The sequence below is a fragment of the Mytilus californianus genome, unplaced genomic scaffold, assembly GCF_021869535.1.
Source record: "Mytilus californianus isolate M0D057914Y unplaced genomic scaffold, xbMytCali1.0.p SCAF_4, whole genome shotgun sequence".
Classification (NCBI taxonomy): domain Eukaryota; kingdom Metazoa; phylum Mollusca; class Bivalvia; order Mytilida; family Mytilidae; genus Mytilus; species Mytilus californianus.
The window spans coordinates 3880691-3892900 of record NW_026262690.1 but is presented as its reverse complement, the minus strand read 5'-3'; the positions used below and the strand labels follow the sequence as shown (position 1 = coordinate 3892900).

General features: G+C 30.2%; 1 long non-coding RNA gene across 1 annotated transcript; it reads right to left on the bottom strand.

Moving 5' to 3' along the window:
• Window positions 1-4704: 4704 nt before the first annotated feature.
• On the bottom strand, window positions 4705-12172 carry LOC127737325 (uncharacterized). Its single transcript, XR_007999390.1, has 2 exons — window positions 11190-12172; window positions 4705-8020 (listed from the first exon to the last, which is right to left on the bottom strand). It is a non-coding gene; the product is annotated as an uncharacterized LOC127737325 (long non-coding RNA).
• Window positions 12173-12210: the final 38 nt, after the last annotated feature.

Below are 12210 nucleotides of genomic sequence, written 5' to 3'. Positions count from 1 at the left end.
CTTAAATTGTCATTTATATAGGACAATAAAAAGATAATTTCATTTTTGCCTTTCCTTAGTTAGAGGAGTTTGTTATTTTATAAGAGGGAAAAGAGTTTTATTATTTTACAGGATTTCATATTCATATTACCTGCCCAAAAGCTGACTGTCAAAGTTAATAAAAGATTATTGTACAATTAACCAGTGGTGAGAGGGAATTTTAAAAGATTACTATTAAAAAAGCAATTATGACCAGTCAAAAGAGAAATAATTTTTTTCACAACATAACATTTTGTGTTTGGAACATAGGTGGGCTTATTTCAAAGCATCATGATAAAATAACAGATCCCCTTTTTCTTCAAGAGATAAGAAAATATGATGTTATACTATTAACTGAGACCCATGTAGGTTATAACACTACAGTCAATATTGAGGGTTTTAACTATTACCCTATTTGTAGACCACAATCAGCTAACTCTAGATACTATGGGGGCTTAGGTATTTTGATCAAATATGAAGTTCGCAAGGGCATCAAGATTTTGATAAATACATGTAAAGATTATCAATGGTTACAGTTTGATAAACATTATTTTAATCTAAGTACAGATATATTCCTATGTTTGGCATATATTATACCAGCTACTTCATTTTATGTTGATCAATCAGAAGATGACACACTAGAAAACATAGAAAAAGATATCATAAATTTTAGCCATCAAGGTAGTATTATATTGTGTGGGGACTTAAATGCAAGGACAGGGTCAGAGCCAGATTTTATAATAAATGATGTTAATGATACACATATACCAATGTATGATAATTATAGTTGTGATATTATTCAAGAAAAGAGATTAAGTTATGATATGAAAGTAGATTCAAGAGGTAAACAACTTCTGGACTTGTGTATTGCGTCCAAATTACGTATTTTAAATGGAAGAATGTGGGGCGATTCTTATGGTAAATACACTTGTATAAAAGCAGTAGGTAGTAGTGTGGTTGACTATGTTATCATGTCGGAAGACTTGATTGAAGATACTTTATTTTTTCATGTTGCTGATTTTTTATCAACTCTGTCAGACTGTCACTGTAAACTGACATTTGGCCTGTTAGCTAGTTACTCGCATAAAGCTAAGGAGCAAGACAATACTATTTTATTTCCAGGAAAATATATATGGTCAGAAACCTCTACACAAAAACTTCAAGATACTTTATGCCAGCCAATTATTAGAAATAGTATCAAAAATTTTTTAGACACAAAATTTAATCTTTCAGAGGACTATATTGAAAAGGCAGCTAATGAATGTTTTGATATAATAGATAATGCTGCCAGTAAATGTTTAATATTCCGTAAAACCAAGAAAAAAGTTGCACGTAAATACAAAAACAAAAAATGGTTTGACAAAGACCTGGTACAAAAACGTAAAAGCCTTATTTCTAAAGGTGAGCTGTTATCAAAATTCCCCTGGGACCCAATTATAAAAGGGTCTTACTATAAATGTTATAGGGAGTATAATAAGCTACGTAAATATAAACAAAGGAAATTTAAACAAAACATTCTTGACAGTCTGGATAATCTAAGGGATAATAATCCAAAGAGTTATTGGAATCTCATCAAAGAATTAAAAGAAGACAATTTGGATGGTCCAGAACATTCTATTCAAACTAACGTCTGGTTTTCATATTTTCAATCTTTAAATCTCAACTCTGACAAATTTAAAGACAGATTAGAGGAAATTAACAAGAAAGTAAAAAATTTAGAAAATAATCCAACTTTTTGTGAACTGGATTACAAAATAACCCTAAAAGAAATTTTGGATGCTATAAATAAACTAAAGAATAATAAAGCTGCAGGACTAGATGGTATCCCAAACGAGATATTAAAATCAGGGGGTAGTATATTTGCACCTGTTTTGCAGAAACTTTTTAACTTGATATTCTGCTCTGGAACATACCCTCGCAAATGGTCATTGTCTTATATATGTCCAATTTTTAAAGCAGGGAGTCCTAGTAAACCTGAAAATTACAGAGGCATAGCAATTGATTCATGCATTGGAAAATTATTTAACAGTATTCTTAATAAAAGACTTGACATTCATCTTGATAAAAATAATATAATTCATCCATGTCAGGTTGGTTTCTCAAAAAAGAGCAGAACATCTGACCATATGTTTGTTTTAAAAACCATATTAGATAAATATACTAACAGAAAAGGGGGGAAAATTTATGCTTGCTTTGTGGACTTTAAAAAGGCTTTTGATAGGGTCATACACTGTGGTATTAGATACAAATTATTGGAAAATAACATATCTGGAAAATTTTATACTATTTTAAAAGACATGTATAGAAAAAATGAAATGTCGGTGAAAGTGGGTAATGTACTAACGCCATCTTTCAGCTCGCTAGTTGGGGTTAGGCAAGGGGATGTTCTAAGCCCAAATTTATTTAAGCTTTTCATTAACGATCTGCCTCCAAGATTTGAGTCGAGTCCAGATGCTGTTTATATCAATGGGCGTAGAATTGATTGTCTTATGTACGCCGATGACATTATTATATTATCAAACACTAAACAGGGTCTGCAAACCCGACTTGATAACCTGCAAACTTATTGTATTGATTGGTGTCTAGATGTTAACTTGTCCAAAACAAAAGTTTTAATTTTTAACAAGCCTGGAAAATTTTTGAAGGAATCACTTTGTTTAGATAATGAGGCTATAGAATGTGTTAACAGATATAAATATTTAGGGATAGTCTTTACTTCCAGTGGTCTTTTTCAGCAGGGGAAAGAAGAGCTATTCAAAAAGTCCTTAAAGGCAAAATTTAAACTACAAAAATCCATGTCAGCTTGTAATCCAAGTATTGATACTGCAATCCATTTATATGATCACACAATAAAACCAATTTTATTATATTGTAGTGAAATCTGGGGTACCTTTAAGATTAACTCTGCTGCTTGCAAGAAAAAAAGTGATTATCTATTTGAATTAATTTACATAAATGATTATTTGGAAAAATCACATTTCAGGTATCTAAAATATATTCTTGGTGTAAATAAAAAAGCCTCAAATTTGGCAGTGTTATCAGAGGTTGCAAGATTTCCTCTTTATTTTTCTGTCATTATATCTATGGTAAAATATGTACACAGACTTAACAAATTGGACGATGGGTTACTTTATGATGCTTATGTTTGTAATAAAATTTTAGATGCAGGAAACATTAATTGTTGGTATTCATCTATGAGATATGTCCTTCAATCACTTGATATACAAAATTTGAATACAAAGCTCAATAGATTAATTAAATTTGTAAAATGTAAACTTTGTAACAGTTTTAAAACATTTTGGGGGGTCAAAAGATCTGATACCTTATCACAAGGTAATAGTAAATTAGAAAATTATTTCAACCTCAAGACTGACTTCGTAAAGGAGGCTTATTTATCAATTAAAGATTTTAATATAAGAAGAGCTATATGTAAATTGAGAATAAGTGCACATGATCTTAAAATTGAGAAAGATAGGTATAGTAAAAAATACATAGAGAGAAGTCAGCGTCTATGTCATCACTGCCTATCACATGGATCAAATTCTATTGAAGATGAGACCCATTTCACAGTAAGTTGTCCTTTATATAACGAACAGAGAAAATTATTATGGGATAAAGTAAACAGTTTTTGTAATAATTTTAAAGAATTACCCAAGGATAAAAAATATTTCTGGCTGTTCACAAATGAGCATTTACCAACTCTTATGTGCCTAGGCAATTATATAATTAAGTGTTTAGAAATAAGATCCAGGTGGATACAAAATATATAAAATTATTATGCAATTATTGTTAATGTTATGTAAGACACATGATGTGTTAGGCTCTGATCCTGTCCAATATATGATAGTATTATATTAGGATATAGTTTTTCTTTTTTCCAATCATATTGTGCTTAATATTGTTGTAAATGATGCCCTTTATGGGTTCTTGATTAGATTAATAAAATTCTTATCTTATCTATAGTTCCCATCGGAATACCAATCACTGGAGGCATTTTATATCTCGAACATAAATATTTTCAATAAAAGACCTAATATCTTTGTTAATTTGTTTCAATATCACACAAGTGTTTTTTTTTGTAATTATTGAAAATGGAATTGTAACGCCTCCAAAAGATACAGTAACACAAAGATGTATCGACACCAAGTCTTTCGATAAAATTGAGTGTTATTATAGTGTAGCATACAATGTATTGATCCCTGTTTGGATTCTGAATCCGGAGCGATTTTCTGATTAGGCCGCCTCAGAATCCCTTATCAAATTCTATTTAGACTATTCCGGAAATATTTACCAACTACCTCTCCTCAAACCGGTGCCATTTATGCTTACATCACCATTCCGTACACCCGAAGCATGTAAGATTTGAATAGAAGAGATATCAGTCTTTCAGAATCTGTTGAAATTGTGAAAATACCTTACCTTTAACGGTAGTGATTGATCCAAATAAGAAAATCGCTCCGTACTCAGAATCCCAAAATGGATTAAAAATGTATAGAAATCATAGCAGTCAACAAAGACAACATATACTACAAAGGAGTGAAATTATCCAATTGAAGACGTCCGAAGATTTATTTTTCAGTTTAGAAAAAGTTAATATTGCTATTTTCCAAAAGATAGTTTTACTTACAACATTTTGTTTTAAGCTCCTTATAAGTTGTGAGAGGTCGTTAGAAAAACAAAACCATGTGTAGTGAAATTTTATGAATGCTGATATAAAACGTAATTAATAAATTTCCAAAAGTAATTTAGGAAGTCTAATGGTGATCAGTATCAGTTCTCAGCTCAGACGTTGTTAAAGCGTGTTCATCTACGACCTTATCTTCAGTATAAGTTGTAGGTATGAACGTATTATTTATTGTCTTAATTTTTCCATATAATACTTACATGAAACAAGAACAACGTTGTTGACTGCTTTATCAGCAGAAACAAACACAAAAGCGTTCAAAGATTATAGATCGAGAGAATATGCAACCAGGGATGGGCACGATTACTGATAAATGTAATCGATTAATAATCGATTACATGAAGGATTTTTGTGCAATCGATTATTAATCGATTACTCTGAATTTTGTATGTAATCGATTGCAATCGATTACTTTATCAAAAGTAATTACATTACTTTTCGATTATTATCAATTACACATATTGAAGAAAGTTTAAACACAACTTATTTAGAGTGGTAATTTGGAACTTTACAAAAACAGCTTTTTAAGCATTGTTTTCAAATGTTTTCAAATCGTTTTCTAGATAGACACTCTTAGAGGGGAACTAAACTATTTAAATATTCTTGAGTGAGCGATGATAAACATGACTTATAATGGTTTACTTTTATAAATTTTGACTTGGATTGAGAGTTGTCTCATTGGCACTCATACCACATCTTCTTATATCTATATATGAGAACATTCTTGAAATGAAATCGACAATTGTATCAAATGCTTCCTTATATTGTAGGTCATTTTCTCCATAGTTTGCAAATTTTTGCTGTCATACTGACTTAATTTTGATATTTACTCTTATTTAACAGGATGGTATATTTGAATATAATAAGTATGAGAGGTTTCCTATGAAAAAAAAATATATAAAAAAGAAGAAGAGTTAGTTTTTTAACTAATTTTAAAAGATGGAAATTTATAGTTTATAGTTACATGAATGAATTTATCCTTTTGTTTGGATAATCCACCTAATTACAGGTTATACAATTGCCAATGGAGAACAATTTATAACCTTAGGGCAACAACATGTATTAAATCTCTCATTTAATTAAACATAATTGAAATCAAAACATAGTCTGTATCTCATTGATTAGAGGTCTTTGATCATCTGATTAGTAATTATAACAACAAGAAGGTTTTTGAGAATTCTTTGTTCTCTTTTCAAAATCATAAACAATTTACATTTTAGTGACACAATGGGATACATGTATCTATTACTGAACAAAAATTTCAATGCATTGGTTCATTGTAAAAATGTTTTGTATTCTTTCCTAATTTTGATGTCATAACACTATGACGAATCAACAGTTTATCTACTCTAAGCTAAAGTTCTAAATATAATTGAAAATTAAGCTTTAAAAAATGTTATTACATATATAAAACCATTCTTCTTTAGTATAGTACAGAACTTAACTTAGGAATACAAGTACATTTATGTTTTCACTATTTTGAATCTATTTTCTTATTTTTAACATGTTTGTGTTTAATAAAAAATATCTCAAATTATTGACAAGCATTGGAAGTCATTTATTTCAAAAGCTGGAAATAAAGTAAAATTTGTTAGCCTAGGAGATCTGGTTTATCATAATGCAGCTTGAGACAACAGATCTAAATAAGGTATTTGATAAACTCTCAAGTAATATTGATACATTCTATTTTATCAGTACTTTGAACTGATGAATACATGCAGTTGTCTATTTTCATTTAAACTAGTTTTTATTTCAAACTATATTACTAAAGTAATCGAAATGTAATCGAAAAGTAATCGATGATTACATCATAATTTTTGCTGTAATCGATTAAATTACGATTACATGTAATCGAAAATGTTGTCGATTACAGATTACTGTCGATTACTTGAAAAAATGTACTCAATTACAATCGATTACGATTACAGATTACGATTACCCCATTCCTGTATGCAACATACATCCGGTGATAATTCATATATGTACTCGGAAATAGTTAAAATAACTAAGAATAAGGACGGGATAGAACATGTGGTCATTGTCATTCGTGACGTAGATTTTATGTAAGTTGACGATTATAAAATGATGGAGACAATGCATTTTTATCATAAAGAACCTCTGATGCAAGTGGCAGGGAGAAATATTTGTAATTTGTAATGGTGTTTGCAGTTTGTTTAATCAAGGAACAGATATGAATTCTGAGATGCACAATTTTTTTTTAATAAATGAAGACGCTACAGTTCAGAAGCATTAGAACCGAAAAGTCAATAAAGGCGATTATTCTTGTAAACTTTTTATTTAATGACCGTTAAGAACAAATATTAGAGAAAGAAACAAGTATATAATCTTCATTATGTTTGTAACCCCTGAAGGAAGGAAGAAATAAGCTGAATCATTGGTCCCATTTTCAAAGTGAAATATATTTTCAACCGACAATTGCAAGTACTTTTATACTGTTATTAAGTTTGGGGGAAAACGGCTTTACCTTTTGATGCACACAATTTTATTTTGTTTTGTACATTGTGAGGCTTTAGTTTGGTTTTATCTTAAATGGTTCCTGAAATATATTTTAATTAGTGGTACTTAAGATCACAAGTAAGCCAAAACAGACAAGAAGAATAGCTTTAACCAATGAGAAAGTGTATTTTCTCTATAATCATTAAAAAATTAATTTCCTACAAATTACAAATATGCGGAGGTCTTATTATAAAAAAGACTACACTTGGCAAGATTAAAAAATCTGTATTCAGCAGACTTTATGATTTTTGAATATCACTCTTTGTAGAATCACTAATTAATATCATTATAAAATAATAAAATCTTACATTACTGGACAATACTTCCATAGAGCATTTATATAGCAACATAAATAAAATAACTGTTCTATGAAAACAAGAATTCAATCATTCTTCACATAGCTAACATTTTGTGTATACTTTGCTCAAATAATATTTTTCAACTTAACTTCAAAGCATTAGGAATTGCCCATTTTTCAAAAAATCTAAACATGAAATAATACTGTCGTGAAAATTCATCACTTGTCGATATAGTGTCAAATATTTAAAATATACCAATTCAACATAGAAAATGATATGTACATAAATAATTCAATTGTATAAATCCACACATATAAACATGTTTTGCATGTTAACTACTGTGCGAGCCTTTCCTTCGTCTTCCATGGGCAGGGGGAGATCCTTTACGTCCTTTACCACTTCCTTTCCTAGAATGTCCAGAGTGAGGTCGGTCGCCAGCACATTTACAAAATTTATTCATTTGTCCCATACCACCTCCTTTTCCACTACATACGTTTCCCATCTACAACAGAAATGAGTAATGTTGTTTAGTTATCTCCCCTTTAGTTCTGTAGAACGATACCATGTGTTCATTTGCGGGAAATATTATTGATCTGATATCAACACCAAATTCTCAAAATAATAATCGTATTGATAAAAAAAAAACAAAAAAACAAAACAAAAACATTCAGATTTGACATTATATAAATACGAGGAGATGCGGTATGACTGCAAATGAGACAACGACACCACAGACCAAACGTCGAGGATGTAAACGCATATCGTATTCCGTAAGGCCTTCAACAAAGAACAAAAATCATACCGTATAGTAAGCTATAAAAGGCCCCAGCGTGCCAAATTGTGAATCAATATGACAAAGAAAACCAACGGCCAGATTTATAATAACCACTAATAAGGTTCCTGACTTTGGACAGGCACATGTATGAGTAAGAATATTGTTTATTATAGTGACATGTGTATAATTGTATTACAACGAATGTATTTTAGAGCAATTGAAATAAGAACACCCGGCCCATTGGACCTATAATGTATATGTGGCAGGACTTAAACTTCTTTTTTTAATATCCCCTATATCTCGAACAGTGTCCGTTTGAGGTCATATCCAACATCTAGTGCAAAATCTGCATTTGTAACATTATAATAATTTGGAAGCCATTATCAAACTAAATTCCGATGAATAAAACGATAAGGGCTGATCCCACAATACAAATATGAAATATGTACGTCATTGATAAGTGCTTTCTGACCGCTGTTGCGTAACTGTTGTCATGCAAATCGATTCAAGTAATTTTGTAGACGACGTTTAAATAATATTTAGAACTATGGTCCATTTTCTAAAACGAATTCAACGACTGCATTCATCAATATGTTAACGGAAACCTAATAAATTCTTTATGCCTGACAGGGTAACGCTTGATATACTTATTTAAAAACAGTCATACATTTTTTTTTTTATTAAATCCATTAAAGTAAGAATGTGTATTGATATAAACTCAACAATAAGCATTGAAAGTAAACATTGAATTATAATTATATTTTCTATTGCGTAGTCAGGTACATTGTAGTGTGTATTGTATATATAACATATAAAAAAACAGAAAATCTCCAAATTGACATGGCAATTAACATGTGTGTTATTCTTTTGGAAACTAAATAAAAAAGTATTTAAGTGCTAGTCTAGCTTAGAATCAGGAAAAATTATATTTTATTTAAATACACAATATTGAAATACTTCACCTCCTATATAATTCTCAAAACCTAAGGCAACCAAGAAATTAAAAAATGAAACATTAGTAATAATTCATCATTGTACTGAATTTGCTGGTACCTTTAAAATAAGAGTGATTCCTCAAATTCCTAGGTAAATTGAGGACTTTTAAAAATTAATGTATAGCTATTACCAGGTCCGTATGATTAAAACAATATATCAAATAAAATATATTAACACTAAGATTACAGTCACTACTCTTCTTTCAGGGAATCGTATTGCTGTGTGTCTGTTTATTCCACATTGGCTAGAGGTATAGGGGAGGGTAAAGATCCCACAAAACATGTTTAACTCCGCTGCATTTTTGCGCCTGTCCCAACTCCGGAACCTCTAGTCTGTTAGTCTTATGTTTTTTTTGTTTTTAATTTTGGTTCTCGATGCGTTGAAGACCAATTAGAGGCCATGGGCGGTTTTCTGCTCTTTGGTCGGGTTGTTGTCTTTTTGACACATTCCCCGTTTCCATTATCTAATCTATTAACTTGACATAAATCGTGCCGCTCTGAACTCTAATGTCGGTTACTGAACTTCGAAGAAGATCTTATACAACTAAAGTATAAACAGTACAGGAAGACGTGATCTTGTGCAATGCATTAAGCAAACTGAACACAATTAAAATACAGAAAACAATGGAAACATTTATGTATTGATTTAACTGTAAATAAGTGAATTGATATTTCCAAAATACCAGGAACGTATTAACAATGATTGACCAACAACAATGTAACCGTAATCATAAGCTTTTCAGCCAAAGGAGAATTATTTGAAAAAATGACAATCTCAAGCTTGCTAGCTTAATACATATAATAGTATAACCGTAAAAAGATCGACGTGAACTACCAAATTTGATTACATTCTTACAGTGAAAGTCTGATTCCACTATAATTATAAATCTTTATAAAATATATTTTGTTTGCTATCATTCATAATAACAAATATGATCTGACAAAAGTCATTACAACTTAGATCATCATCACCTAAAACATTTGTTTTTTTATGTAAGTATAAGAAAATTCAACAGAAATGTCAGTACGATAGTTAGAAGAAAAATTATATACACATTCTAGATTACTAAAAACATAAACATGAACAGGCTAAAAAAAGGTGTTAAAACTTACTGGAGTTGGAATAGCAGAGAATAGAAATCATAAATATAATCAAAAAATTCTAAATGAATACATGTATCCTTCAAATAAAATGTCATTCTTACTTCTATCGAAGGATATCTATAACTAATAATTTAGTTTCAAAGCTTATCTTCCGAGTAAAATTTTATTATAAATGTCCTTCTTATTTATCTTTTTGATATTCATCAATCTTCAGTTTTCTATGTAGTTTTTTGTGGCTTTGTGTATCTTTTCGTCGTTTTTCGTATGTTTTTGCATAAGCTTACTTATCTTTAAAGAATAGAGACGGTATCGTTAATATATGTTAAAAGAGGTAACTAAATGAATTTTAATATAGAACATCTTTGAAATCGGATTCAAAGTAAAAGGGCCAGGTGTTCGTCATAGATAGTTCATAGATTGAAGAAAAAAGCAGAAAACTTTTCATGTCCTTTAACCAATATCCTTTATTAAATCAAACATAGTCGAAAATCTTTATTAGTGATATGTGTTCTATGAATATATGAACTCACTTCAAAATTAGTGCAAGAAAGATGCAGCAAAACGGTATTTTGCAGCTGTTACTGATAGCAGATACCTTAGAAGTGCAGGCATATTCTGCATTGTATCAACACCTATAACACAAAGACACTAAAATATTTTCCATGAAACTTTGAACTTTACAAACGGATTACGATAGTTCATATAAATTTATTTGATAAATTGTTCAATTCTGAGCTCGAAAATAATATTGCATTAAGAAACTAAAAATAAAAAATTGTCTTAACTTAAAAACATACCTTTTATTAATAAACTGCTATTCTGTTATAATGTCAGGCATTCTCTGAACAAAATCCATACATGCAAAGTTATCCCGCACATCGTTAAATTTTGCCATAGTGATGCCACAACATCATTTACATATGATAGAACTATGTTGAACGGTTGTATAATAATGTTTTCTTTTTTTTTATATTTATGGACAGGTGTAAATATTAAGTGCAATTTAAAAATATTGTAAATCTAAAATTTATGGGACGAAGGAAAACATTTATAATAGTTTAGAAGATGTTTTAAATTGGTCAAGTCCTATTTGATTCATTTTTATAACTAAATACAAATACGATTATTTCTTAGCATTACCGATCCTATCTTTTTTAACCAATAAGCCAGCGCATGGGATGATATGGGAGTATCGGGATGATACCAGGGCCGATTTGGAAAAGGACGTCTAATAATTTATAAATATGTCAAATCATTTCGCGTTGAACATTATCTTAATAAATCAAACTTATAGTTAGTTTTGGGTTTAACCCGCCACATTCCGTATGTGCCTGTCCAAAGTCAAGAGCCTGTAATTCAGTGGTTGTCGTTTGTTGCTGTATATCATATTTGTTTTTCGTTTAATTGTTTTGTACATAAATCAGGCCGTTAGTTTCCTCGTTAGAGTTGTATTGCATTTGTCATGTCGGAGTCTTTAATAGCTTGCTAAGAGGTATGGGTTTTGCTCATTGTTGAAGGCAAACGGAGACACATAGTTGCTTACTTCTATATCTTTTTGCTTTGGGATGATAGTACAGAGCTTGGTATATCGATTTGTTGCGGACTGTATGCTGACCTCTAATTGTCCTTTTGATATTATTGTTGTGTGGTTGTTACCTTACACCAATATAAAAAATAGGTTTCAATAAATCAGCTTTAAATCATACATTAGTTAGCGCTAAATCTAAATTTTTAATACTCCTACTATGTAAATATGCAATACACGAAATCTGCTATACTGAGAACATGTGTGTGTGCGTGTGTGTGTGTGTGTGTATT